Raw genomic sequence first — 14,662 nt, 5'->3', positions numbered from 1 at the left:
GTTGGCCACTCCAGGGGTAGTTATTGGAGTGGTCTCCTTTTTGGTCCTTGCTCATTTACGACTCAACTTACATTGATGCTATTGGTGTCCCTAGGGGGTGCCAGATGAATATAAACTGGCGGACCAAGTGACAGCTGGGTTTGAATCATCATTTTGTTGGTGGTGTACAGTTAATAAAAATGTGGACAGAATTAACTACATTCATTTTAATGTCCAGAAACTGGGCAATTGGACTCAACAAGGCTTCGAGGCGGTCCATGGACAATTGGCAGCTACGTCCCTGATGGCATTTCAAAATAGAATCGCGGTTGATATGTTATTGGCTGAACGGGGGGGGTCTGTGCAAATGTTTGGTGAACAGTGTTGTACTTTTATTCCCAATAACACAGCTACGGATGGGAGTCTGACTGTAGCATTGGAGGGACTTCGTACCCTTAATGGTAAGATGAAACAGCATTCTGGAGTGGACACTACTATGTGGGACTCATGGATGGATGCTTTTGGTAAATATAAGACGCTGGTTTCCTCCATCCTAGTATCAATTTCTGTTTTTGCGGCCATTCTTGTACTTTGTGGATGCTGTTGCATTCCATGTGCGCGCACGCTTGCTAGCCGTGTTATAACTGCAGCCATAGACCCTAATCAGGAAAGGGCCCAAATGTTCCCATTGCTTGAGGATGGGGAAGCTGGACCTGTCTATCTATTTGAGGACTAAGATACTTTTATGTCACGTCTCTTGTGAGACGTGAAGAGAGGGAATTAAAAAAAAATTGTCTTCTGACAAATTTTATCCTTTAGCTTTGTCTTTTTACATACTTTTATGTCACGTCTCTTGTGAGACGTGAAGAGAGGGAATCAAAAATTTGTCTTCTGACAAATTTTATCCCTTAGCTTTGTCTTTTTATATACTTTTATGTCACGTCTCTTGTGAGACGTGAAGAGAGGGAATCAAAAATTTGTCTTCTGACAAATTTTATCCTTTAGTTTTGTCTTTTTATATACTTTATGTCACGTCTCTTGTGAGACGTGAAGAGAGGGATTTGTAAGAAATTGAAATAGAGACTGGAAACTAGCAATAACTACACTTCAACATAAGCCATATATTATACAAAAACACACATACTCCTCATTTCTCTTGGACATATGCTGGACTTAAGACACCAACTATAGACACACATAATTCCCCTCCCCCATAATAACCACAGACACACCCAACCCATGGTTGGACCTCAGGACAAAGAACTCTCAGGAACCAATGGAACGTGGACACCAGGCCTGATCAGGACTACCCAAGACCCAGATCGACCAATCGGAAGGCCGGACTCGCAGATCTACCTACTTTGCTTGTTGTCTGTATAGTACTGAACAATTCTGGAAACTCTCTCTTTTTCCTGACGACCCCATACGGATCAGATAGAAAGAGCCGTGCTGCACGCTTTGCATAATATTTTTACACTTGAATAAACCTGCCTTATTATAAAATTATCCACCTCGTCCTATGTCTCCACTTGGTCTCCTGTCTCAAGTAAAACGAATTATTAACACCAGCATCACAAATCTCACCAAAGCTCCTAGAATTACTACAGACAGCAACGTGTATTACCAATTTACTCATCATAAAACATTTCTTAAAAATACACAGCACATAGCAATGGAAAAACACAGATCTTGTGAATTCAGACAACATTTCAGATTTTCTAAGTGTTTTACGGCGAAAACACAATAAATCGTTATATTAGCATACCATATTTGCAAACGTTACCCGACCATTGATTCAAGCCAAAGAGAGCGATATCCTTATCATCGCCCAAAAATATTAATTTTTTCACTAACCTTCTCAGAATTCTTCCGATGACACTCCTGTAACATATTACACAATCCATATAGAGTTTGATCGAAAATGTGCATATTTAGCGGCACAAATCGTGCTTACACAATGGAAATAGTGTTCAACTACTCAAGCAATCTGCCTGGCGCCATTTTGAAAATACAACTATTTTTATCGAAAACTATTCATAAACATGACTAAAAAAAATACAGGTTGGACATGAAATGAAAGATGCATTAGTTATTAATGCAACCGCAGAGTTAGATTTTTAAAATTAACGTTACTAGACATACAGTGTGCGTTACAGCCAGACTAGTGACGCAATAACGGCGTGACTATTCACCATTATTGAGTTTACATTTTTCCACATAAAAACGGAATAACATCATAAATAGCTCTTACTTTTCGACGAGCTTCCATCAGAATCTTGCCATGGTGGTTCTTTGTCCAAAAGAATCGTTGCTTGGTTGTAAAACGTTGCATTCAACTTCGGATATAGCAGCTAACACTAGCTAACCATAGCTATTTTGCCCAAACGTGTCCAAATCCTCAAGGCGCAATACTGAGGAAATTCCGAAAAATAGCAATATATTCGCATAATCTGATATAACTCAGCTTAAAATAGCTTCGTTATGATGCTTCTAACACCTATGTCTAATTAAATTACAGATGGATACATATAACGTTTAAAATTGAGCGTTTGAAAATGGCATCCTGAGGTCCACTTCGCGCAATGTTCAGCGTCGAAAGGAAGACTCCTCTCGCTCCTTGGCCTTTTATAACCTCTGAGAGCTACGCAGCAAGCCCATTCCACTTCTCATTGGTTACTGACATCCAGGGGAAGGCGGGTGCAGTTCATGTCGTTCCATAGGATATACACAGACTTTCAAAACTGATCTGAAATCAGAGCTTCGCTCTCAGACCATCGCAGTACCTGTCATGGATTTCGCTGTAGAAAGAGTTCTGGGTCACCCACAGACAAAATTCCAACGGCTATAGAAACTAGAGAGTGTTTTCTATCCAATAGAATTAATAATATGCATATTGTACGATCAAGAATTGAGCACGAGGCAGTTTAATTTGGCGACACCCAGAAATAAAAAATGCTAATTGCGCCACCTATTGGCAAAAGGTTAAGTTCTGAGCTTTATCTCCAAATGTCCTATCCAGGAGACATAATACTGACTCAGATAGTGGGTCAGTGAACTCCTGGAGCTCTAGGCTGCTCTCAACTTCGAAGGGACTGAGGCTGCAGCTGATCTGGGAGCTGTAATAAGAAGCTTGCAGCTCTCTCTTGGACTCCAATGTGTCATGCAGCTTTGGATATAAGGCATCTGCAATTGAGTCTGTGAGCCGCTCATCCAAATTAAGAGAAAATATTATTCAGGCTTTTGTTGGAAGCCTCCTCTTTGGTTTTCCTCAGGATGTCCCGCACAGCTTCCCTTGGGGCAGAACCAGAAGTGCAAACATGTCCATTGGATGGTGTCTGGGTGCCAGTAAGGGATTCCTTGTTCAAGAAACTCTGGAGTTCGGTGGCCACTTCCTTAGACATCTCCCTTCTGATCTTCAGAACAGCAGGTGTCAGTGTAGCTTTCTCCGAGGTCAAAGGTGTCAGAACTCTGGTCAAAGTTTTAACGGGCATCTGAGATGATCACCCAGACCCTCTAAGTCATCAGAGCAGGACACCTTGGCAACTTTAAATAAAACCAAACTAATAAGGTTCTGAGCCACAGCAGATGATTTTGCTGATGCTGCCTGGAGTGTCTCTAAACTAACCTGATTGGAAGCAGCCATCTTTGTTGTTGCCCTGGTAATGATGTTACTCACAGGCTTGATGGAGTAGCTCATAAACTGGGATCTCAGGCTTTCAAAGACTCCCTTCCCTATTTCTGCCTTCAGGTCTTTGTCAGTGGCAAATACACACAACTGAACAGCATGGAGAGATACAGGGAGAGGAAAGCCCAAGGGTGAAGCCACATTTGTGATATGGATGGAGGACTCTGAGGGTGTCCCCTCAAGGCGCCTCTGCAACAACTTTATCATCTCCAGGACTCTGGCATTGTCCTGTGGTGAGATGGAGTCCTCTCCTGAGAGGTTCTCACTGTCTAGTGTGTTCTGGATTCCAAGCAGTGTTGTGCTAAGTATCCTCCTGTCATGGGGAAGCACTCCCCTCAGTGCAGAAGAGGACCGGCTCTGTGGTGCTGGTGTGTTGCATGGTGTTGATGCACCAGAGACGTCACTTCCACTGTCATCATCTTTTTTGGTCCTCATTATAATAAGGATTTCGTCAATGATCTCATCACTGTAGACTTCTAAGTCTTCTCTGATAACATGGGCCATTGGGGTGGCGATACTCAGAGTACGACCCCCAAGAAGTTTAAAGGACGTCTCCGACCCACTGCCAAGAGGGCCAACAGACACACATTGCAGTGTTTCGCTGGATGATGAAGAACAACTGGAGAGATCAAGCAGCTCCTCCTCCAAAGTCGGAGAGGAGGATAGAATTCCCTCCATTTTCAGGACAGAGATAACATCCGCAAGTGTTGAATCTACAAGATCCTCACCTAGTGGGCTACTCCTTAAGTGGCTGACAAACACCCTTGTAGGAGAATGGGAGACTGTGGTGGGAGATGGAGAGCCCTCCTCACCATTCACACTTGACCGCGCCTCCACAATTGCTAAAGACTGGGAGATGACGGAACATACAAGTCCGCCAGCCCGCTCAATAATGGAGGGGAGTGAAACATCCAAAGGGGCTGGAGGTGTCACACTCCCTCCTTGGCCATTTCTATCTTGGCTGAGGCAGATCGACGAGACCTCAGTAGCAAATTGATTCTGCCGCATAGGGCTCCTGCTAGAGTCAGGTCCAGGAACAGTTGAAATAGAGCTCACAGCCAGGAAGCAAGGAATGTCACTCATTCTGTCTAAAAGCTTGATGGAGCACGAGGAGGGGAGGCTGCTGGAGGGAAGATTGGTGTTGGTCTCTTCGCTGGAGAGTAAGGAGGAGAAAGGGGCCAAGGTCAGTTTGACAGGGATGACATGCCCACGACCTACCACAGCAAATAAGGTTCCAGAGTAGTCAGTGGCAGTAGGTGGTTTAGCAGATTGTGGTTTAGCAGATTGTAGTTTAGCAGGTGGTGGTTTATCAGATTGTAGTTTAGCAGGTGGTGGTTTATCAGATTGTGGTTTATCAGATTGTGGTTTAGCAGGTGATGGTTTAGCAGGTGTTGGTTTAGCAGATTGTGGTTTAGCAGATTGTGGTTTAGCAGGTGGTGGTTTAGCAGATTGTGGTTTAGTAGGTAGTGGTTTAGCAGGTGGTGGTTTAGCAGGTGGTAGTTTAGCAGATGGTGGTTTAGCAGGTGGCGGTTTATCAGATGGTGGTTTATCAGATGGTGGTTTAGCAGGTGGTGGTTTAGCAGGTGGTGGTTTTGCAGGTTGGGGCCTGGCAGATTGGGGCCTGGTAGAACATGGCCTAGCAGCCAGGAGGTTCTTAGTAGAGATCTGACTGGAGGAAGAGGACTCTGAGTGAGACAGATCACATTGACTTTGGAGAGTAGAGAGGTACAGCTGACAGAGCTCTGTGTTGAATCTTTGTTGGTGTCTTTGCTGATGGGGAGCATACTCTCTGCAGCACTTTCTGAAGCTCTCAGCCTTATAAGGTCAACCAAGGCAGGGATCAGGTTGCTATTTACCTCCTCCAATACTGAGCTTGTTATGTGTCCAATCATGAGCAGCAAGTCCCTAACAGTCATCTGTATATATGAACACAGAAAGGTACATCAACAGAATTAATTAAGATTTACAGTATGTTGGAAATCAAAACACATGTTAATCCACATGAAAAATGTTTTTTAAAGTAAATATAACAAGTATACCTTTATTTCTTTTTTTAGCAATTACTCTATATCAAATATGTGGTCTCCATTGTTGCAACTTAATTATCTTCCTAATCTAAACTTTTTACATTTGCCAAAGTGGCAAACGCATATCACATCATATCATCCAAATACAGTGGCAAGACAAAGTATATGAACCCTATTGGAAGTATCTGAATTTCTGCATAAATTGGCCATACAATTAGATTTAATCTTCATCTAAATCACAACAACAGATTAACACATTCTGCTTAAACTAATAACACACAAATGATTGTATTTTTCTTGTCTATACTGAATACATCATTTAAACATTCACAGTGTAAGTTGAAAACAGTATGTGAACCCCTAGGCTAATGACTTTTCCAAAAGCTAATTGGAGTCAGCTAAACAGGACTACAATCATTGAGACGAGTTTGGAGATGTTGGTTAGAGCTGCCTGCCCTAAAAAAACTCACAGAATTTGAGTTTGCTATTCACAAGAAGCATTGCCTGATGTGAACCATGCCTCAAACAAAAGAGATCTCAGAAGACCCAAGATTAAGAATTGTTGACTTGCATAAAGCTGGAAAGGGTTACAAAAGTATCTCTAAAAGCCTTGATGTTCATCACTCCACGGTTAGACAAATTGTATATAAATGGAGAAAGTTCAGCACTGTTGCTACTCTCCCTAGGAGTGGCCGTTCTGCAAAGATGACTGCAAGAGCACAGAGCAGAATGCTCAATGAGGTTAAGAAGAATCTTAGAGTGTTAGCTGAAGACTTAAAGAAATATCTGGAACATCTTAACATCTCTGTTGACGAGTCTACGATACGTAAAACACTAAACAAGAATGGTGTTCATGGGAGGACACCACAGAAGAAGCCACCGACTGTCCAAATAAAAACATTGCACGTTTGAAGTTCGCAAAAGAGCATCTGGATGTTCCACAGCGCTACTGGCAAAATATTCTGTGGAGAGATGAAACTAAAGTTGAGTTGATTGAAAGGAACACACAACACTGTGTGGAGAAAAAAAAGCACAGCACACCAATATCAAAACCTCATCCTAACTGTAAAATATGGTGAAGGGAGCATCATATCATGGTTTGGAGCTGCTTTGCTGCCTCAGGGTCTGGACAGCTAGCTATCATCGATGGAAAAATGAATTGCCAAGTTTATCAAGACATTTTGCAGGAGAATGTAAGGCTGTTCGCCAATTGAAGCTCAACAGAAGTTGGGTGATGCAACAGGACAACGACCCAAAACACCGAAGTAAATCAACAACAGAATGGCTGCAACAGAAGAAAATATGCCTTCTGAAGTGGCCCAGTCAGAGTACTGACCTCAACCCGATTGAGATGCTGTGGCAGGGCCTCAAGAGAGTGGTTCACACCAGACATCCCAAGAATATTGCTAAACTGAAACAGTTTTGTAAAGAGGACCGGTATAAAATTCCTCCTGACCGTTGCACAGGTCTGATCTGCAACTACAGAAAACGTTGAGCTTATTGCTGCCAAAGTAGGGTCAACCATTTATTAAAACCAAGGGTTCACATAAACTCAGCAAAAAAAGAAACATCCTCTCACTGTCAACTGTGTTAATTTTCAGCAAACTTAACATTTACATTTAAGTCATTTAACAGACGCTCTTATCCAGAGCGACTTACAAATTGGAAAGTTCATACATATTCATCCTGGTCCCCCTGTGGGGAATGAACCCACAACCCTGGCGTTGCAAGCGCCATGCTCTACCAACTGAGCCACATGTGTAAATAATTGTAAGAACATACAAGATTGAACAACTGAGACATAAACTGAACATGTGGCTAACAGAAATGGAATAATGTGTCCCTGAACAAAGGGGGGGGGTTCAAAATCAAAAGTAACAGTCAGTATCTGGTGTGGCCACCAGCTGCATTAAGTACTGCAGTGCATCTCCTCCTCATGGACTGCACCAGATTTGCCAGTTCTTGCTGTGAGATGTTACCCCACTCTTCCACCAAGGCACCTGCAAGTTCCCGGACATTTCTGGGGGGCCCTAGCCATCACCCTCCGATCAACAGGTCCCAGACGTGCTCAATGGGATTGAGATACGGGCTCTTTGCTAGCCATGGCAGAACATGGACATTCCTGTCTTGCAGGAAATCTCGCATAGAACGAGCAGTATGGCTGGTGGCATTGTCATGCTGGAGGGTCATGTCAGGATGAGCCTGCAGGAAGGGTACCACATGAGGGAGGAGGATGTCTTCCCTGTAACGCACAGCGTTGAGACTGCCTGCAATGACAACAAGCTCAGTCCGATGATGCTGTGACACACCGCCCAAGACCATGACGGACCCTCCGCCTCCAAATCGATCCCGCTCCAGAGTACAGGCCTCGGTGTAACGCTCGTTCCTTCGACGATAAACGCGAATCCGACTATCACCCCTGGTGAAACAAAACCATGACTCGTCGGTGAAGAGCACTTTTTGACAGTCCTGTCTGGTCCAGCGATGGTGGGTTTGTGCCCATTGGCGACGTTGTTGCCGGTTTCCTTACAACAGGCCTACAAGCCCTCAGTCCAGCCTCTCTCAGCCTATTGCGGACAGTCTGAGCACTGATGGAGGGATTGTGCGTTCCTGGTGTAACTCGGGCAGTTGTTGTTGCCATCCTGTGCCTGTCCCGCAGGTGTGATGTTCGGATGTACCGATCCTGTGCAGGTGTTGTTACACGAGGTCTGCCACTGCGAGGACGATCAGCTGTCCGTCCTGTCTCCCTGTAGCGCTGTCTTAGGCGTCTCACAGTACGGACATTGCAATTTATTGCCCTGGCCACATCTGCAGTCTTCATGCCTCCTTGAAGCATGCCTAAGGCATGTTCACGCAGATGAGCAGGGACCCTGGGCATCTTTCTTTTGGTGTTTTTCAGAGTCAGTAGAAAGGCCTCTTTAGTTTCCTAGGTTTTCATAACTGTGACCTTAATTGCCTATCGTCTGTAAGCTGTTAGTGTCTAAACAACCGTTCCACAGATGCATGTTCATTAATTGTTTATGGTTCATTGAACAAGCATGGGAAACAGTGTTTATACCCTTTACAATGAAGATCTGTGAAGTTATTTGGATTTATACGAATTATCTTTGAAAGACAGGGTCCTGAAAAAGGGACCTTTCTTTTTTTGCTGAGTGTACTTTTTCCACCCTGCACTGTGAATATTTACATGGTGTGTTCAATAAAGACATGAAAAAGTATGATTGTTTGTGTGTTATTAGTTTAAGCAGACTGTGTTTGTCTATTGTTGTGACTTAGATGAAGATCAGATAACATTTTATGACCAATTTACGCAGAAGTCCAGGTAATTCCAAAGGGTTCACATACTTTTTCTTGCCACTGTACTTGGATATGGATTTCCCAGGAGATGGGAGACAGGGAAGCAGTAATATGTCTACAGCCCCCAAAGAGTGAAAGCTGGGAACATGTTCATGACCAAAATGACCTACCACTGACGGGCTAGCTGAATGTGGTGAGCAGGTCATCACAGTAGACAAGGTTCCAGAGTCATCAGAGTCACTGCTAGGTCTTTCAGTTGGTGGTCTGGCAGAACGTGATCTGGTAGTTTGTGGTCTGGCAATATGTGGTCTGGCAGTATGTAGCCTAGCAACCTTGAGGTTCTCAGTATAGATCTGACTGGAAAGAGTGTCCATCGAGGAGGTGGAGTGTCTGAAGGGAGAGTCCATTCCCAGAGGTGTGTGTGTCTCCATGCCCAGGGGTCTCCAATCTCCCATCTGGCTACCAGGCTAAGAGAGACGGGTGAGAGAGAGAGGCAAATGGATGAAGATACCAACAGAAACACTGAGGTTCTACTGCTGCTTAAGCAACTATGAGTTGATATCAGCCCTAGGAGTGCCGCTGTTCCATCCTTACCTGTCCAATCACCGACCAGCGGATTCGGCGCTCCAGGCGCAGCTCCCTGCACACTTCTCTTTCCAGCTCCTCAAGCCTGAGGCGTCGTTTCACATCCCAAGCCAGTTCGGCCAAGTAAAGGTTCTTCCCCTCTTCCATTTCACTCTGAAACCTTCACATACAAGGGAACATAAAACATGATTTACCTTCATTTTTCTACAACTCAAACTGTCCACCATATCTATTTCTTAAGTTATTGCTAGATAGGAGGTCAACGTGATTCCACACCTTTGCTTATGTTTTTTAAACAAATTTGGGTAAACGATTCTAATAACACTCACATGTTCTTGAAGTAGTTTCTACCCTTGGCAATGAGCCATTCTCTAATATCCGTCAGTGAGATGTGGGACGGAACTTCCCCTTGCTGCTGCAAGACTAGGAACTGCTTCAAAAGCATTTTCTGAGAGAGAGAGATTAATTTGCACCCTTCCAAGTTTTTCCTGGTCTTGTCACTTGATCAGAAAACCCTTTCCTGATCCATGAGCGGCAGCAAGTTACATACACAGTTGAAATAAAACGCATGGAAAGGTGTGTCTTACAATATAGCTTTTGTGTTTTTATAATTGAAAGTAGACCACTCTAACCTGCTGGGCACAGCACTGCTTCTCCCACAGCAACTGAACTGACTTGATGTAGCTACTGTAGCGATTGTACTCTTTACATGTACACATCACCTGAAAGGGAGGAGCCACAAAAGAGCTTCTTACAAAGCCACTCCTTCGTTGCCCGGGCGGTGTGTTTGGGATCATTGTCATGCTGAAAGACCCAGCCACGTTTCATCTTCAATGCCCTTGCTGATGGAAGGAGGTTTTCACTCAAAATCACACGATACATGGCCCCATTCATTCTTTCCTTTACACGGATCAGTCGTCCTGGTCCCTTTGCAGAAAAACAGCCCCAAAGCATGATGTTTCCCTCCCCCATGCTTCACAGTTTGTATGGTGTTCTTTGGATGCAACTCAGCATTCTTTGTCCTCCAAACACGACGAGTTGAGTTTTTACCAAAAAGTTCTATTTTGGTTTCATCTGACCATATGACATTCTCCCAATCTTCTTCTGGATCATCCAAATGCGCTCTAGCAAACTTCAGACGGGCCTGGACATGTACTGGCTTAAGCAGGGGGTCACGTAGGATTTGGCACTGCAGGATTTGAGTCCCTGGCGGCTTAGTGTGTTACTGATGGTAGGCTTTGTTACGTTGGTCCCAGTTCTCTGCAGGTCATTCACTAGGTCCCCCCGTGTGGTTCTGGGATTTTTGCTCACCGTTCTTGTGATCATTTTGACCCCACGGGGTGAGATCTTGCGTGGAGCCCCAGATCGAGGGAGATTATCAGTGGTCTTGTATGTCTTCCATTTCCTAATAATTGCTCCCACAGTTGATTTCTTCAAACCAAGCTGCTTACCTATTGCAGATTCAGTCTTCCCAGCCTGGTGCAGGTCTACAATTTTGTTTCTGGTGACTGACTGAGGATGACCCTTGGTTTGCTGTGGGTGAGGTTGTCGAGTAATAAAAATAAAAAATAAACAAATGAAAAGTAATAAAAAGAAACAATATACCGGTACTTTTTATCCAGGTCATTACGTTTGTCCTCCCTGTTGTGAAGGTTTGAAGTTCCTGGGTGGCAAGGAGCTCACCTGGTACAAGATGTATAGAGGGAGAGACCAGAGGGTTTAATTTTTTAAATATATATTCGTCCCAAAGCACTCACAGGCGGCCCAGTCCTCGCGCTGCAGTCAGAGTAGGAGATGTTCACCCCTCCTCGTCCAGACTGCAAATTAATCGCACATGCGGGAAGTGTTAGGATTTATGTTTATGCACTATAGCCTGCTAGCATATTGTTTGAAGATGAATATTGTTTTGTTACACACACACACACAAACAATACAAATGTAGGTGTGTAATGACTGACCAACACAGGCCATAAAAGCTGTGGTCAATCTGGAGAGGGGAGGGGTGCACCTCTCTAGGCCAACCAGGGAGGTTAGGGCACTGATCAGTACCATATTAGGAATCGTTTGAGTGAAGAATCAAGGGGGAGACACAAGACGGAGCTAATCTACCCAGCAACCAGATGTGGACAAAGGAAAGCACTAAGGGACTTGGACAAGTCCGGGTGCCACCAAAGGCGGAGCAAGAGTCTAAACCGCGCTCAGCCTCTACTGTGATAGGCCAACAGGCGCGTTGGAACTACGTCATCATGGTATAATTCCTGCCAGTTCCCTGCTTTACCCTGTGTGGTGATACAGTGAACCCGTATATACGAAAATTGCATTTGCCATTCATTGCTTGCGGTAATTAAACATAATTAAAGAAAGTTAGCAGACCTTGCTTTTTATTTATCCTGATACCGGATGTGTTACACGCAGCGTTCACAGAAGCCGCCGCTGGCTGATCCCGCCCTGGCTTACATTATTTATTTATTTTACCTGAATTAGGGCCAGAATAGTTACCATGATTCTCAAATTGACATTGACAGTTTTTTTTATTGTCTATTTTTGGTCCATTTAGATTGTTAATGTAGATTGTATACAACAATTTTTTTTAAACATTTTTATGGTTAAAACCTCTCTAGGGTAGCGTCCCACCTCATCAACAGCCAGTGATACTGCAGGGCGCCATATTCAAAACAACAGAAATCCCATAATTTAAATTCCTCAAACATACAAGTATTTTACACCATTTTAAAGGTTCACTTGTTGTAAATCAATTGATTTCAAAAAGGTTTTACGACGAAAGCACACCAAACGATTATGTAAGGTATGAGCCAAGTCACAGAAAAAGACAGCCATGTTTCCAGCTAAAGAGAGCATTAACAAAAAGCAGAAATCGAGATAAAATTAATCACTAACCTTTGATAATCTTTATCATATGACACTCATAGGACTTCATGTTACACAATACATGTATTTTATGTAAAGTTCATATCTATATCCAAAAATATGAGTTTAGGCAAGACGCTACTGTATCACTTGGCAAAAAGCCTGAGAAAATGCATAGCGCCACATTAAAATGAATGACTATGAAAATTACTATAAAATCAAACGTTCATTAAATCACACATGAAAGATATCAAATTAAAGCTACACTGGATGTGAATCCAGCCAACATGTCAGAATTCAAGTAGGCTTTTCAGCGAAAGCATACGATGCTATTACCTGAGCATAGCACCATTGTAAACAAAAGAGAGAAAACATTTCAACCCTGCAGGAGCGACACAAAACACAGAATAAAAATTATAATTGATGCCTTACCTTTGACAAGCTTCTGTTGTTGGCACTCCACCAATATGTCCCATAAACATTACAAATGGTCCTTTTGTTCGATTAATTCCGTCGATATATGTCCAAAATATCAATTTATTTGGCGCGTTTGATCCAGAAAAACACCGGTTTCAACTTGCTCAAAGGTTACCTTTAAACTTTGCCAAAAAATGTCAAACTACTTATGTAATACAACTTTAGGTATTTTTTTAACGTTAATAATTGATCAAATTGAAGACGGAATGATATTTGCCAGCAGCATACCACCCTGCATACCACTGCTGGCTTGGTTCTGAAGCTAAGCAGGGTTGGTCCTGGTCAGTCCCTGGATGGGAGACCAGATGCTGCTGGAAGTGGTGTTGGAGGGCCAGTAGAGGCACTCTTTCGTCTGGTCTAAACAAAGATCCCAATGTCCCAGGGCAGTGATTGGGGACACTGCTCTGTGTAGGGTGCCGTCTTTCGGATGGGACGTTAAACGGGTGTCCTGACTCTCTGAGGTCATTAAAGATCCCATGGCACTTATCGTAAGAGTAGGGGTGTTAACCCCGGTGTCCTGGCTAAATTCACAATCTGGCCCTCAAACATCACGGTCACCTAATAATCCCCAGTTTACAATTGGCTCATTCATCCCCCTCCTCTCCCCTGTAACTATTCCCCAGGTCGTTGCTGCAAATGAGAATGTGTTCTCAGTCAATTTACCTGGCAAAATAAAATATGTGTTCAATACAGGATTAAAATGATATGTAGCATGCCTTCTGTTTGATTGAAATGCATGTGTAGGACACCAGGAGTGCCTTGACTTCAAGATGGCTGTATTTCTTCATTACACAAAGGAATAACCTCAACCTATTTCTCACGACTGTTGACATCCAGTGGAAGCCGTGGGAACTGCAATCAAGTTGCTTAGAAATCTGGTGTCCCAATAAAAACTAGTTGAAAAGACGTTGACCTAAAAAAATAAAAAATCTGAATGGTTTGTCCTCGGGGTTTCGCCTGCTAAATAAGTTATGTTATACCCACAGACATGATTCAAACAGTTTTAGAAACTTCAGAGTGTTTTCTATCCAAATCTACTAATAATATGCATATCTTATCTCCTGGCGATGAGTAACTGACAGTTGAATGTGGGTATTGTGAGGTTCTGAGTTATACACTATAGCCCTTACTATATCACATGTGATTGAATATTAGCAACTGTTGGCCTGGGCGCCTGGGTGTCTGTGTGTGTGTGCTGGAAGTAACAGTTAGCCCCAGATAAGTGTGCTGGGAAGCTGTGGTTAGCCTTGAGCGAGAACAGTGTGCTTTTGTATACAGGTGCAAATAGCGCAGACAATGTTGCAGAGCTGTCTGACCTCAGTCTCTGGGGTGAGGGAGCGTAATCTACACAGCAACAGCGCCGAGACACCAAAAAGCGCAAAGAGGCTAGGACTAGCCTGAGCGCCGGCGATAGGCTGGGTGAGTCTAAACCACGCCCAGTCTCTACTCTGTGACAGGCCGGCTCGGAAGCAGGAACTAATCTCTGTCACGAGTATAATATACTATCTTTGTCAGGAATAAATCAGTTCTTTGTCTTATCCTGCGTGATGAAACATTGAACCCGTATATACGAAAAATGTATTTGCCATTTATTAACTTTTGAATTAAACAATTATTTTAACCAAGTTCAGGTGTGCTATTGTTCCTATCTCAGTTGAACTTTCGCAACCCTAACAATTGGTGACCCTCGACGTGATCTGAGGGAACTTTGCTGGACATTGTTGCGCCAGCCTTTGGCCTAGAC

The sequence above is a fragment of the Salvelinus fontinalis genome, chromosome 22 (genome assembly GCF_029448725.1).
Source record: "Salvelinus fontinalis isolate EN_2023a chromosome 22, ASM2944872v1, whole genome shotgun sequence".
Lineage (NCBI taxonomy): Eukaryota > Metazoa > Chordata > Actinopteri > Salmoniformes > Salmonidae > Salvelinus > Salvelinus fontinalis.
This window is presented reverse-complemented; position numbering follows the sequence as displayed.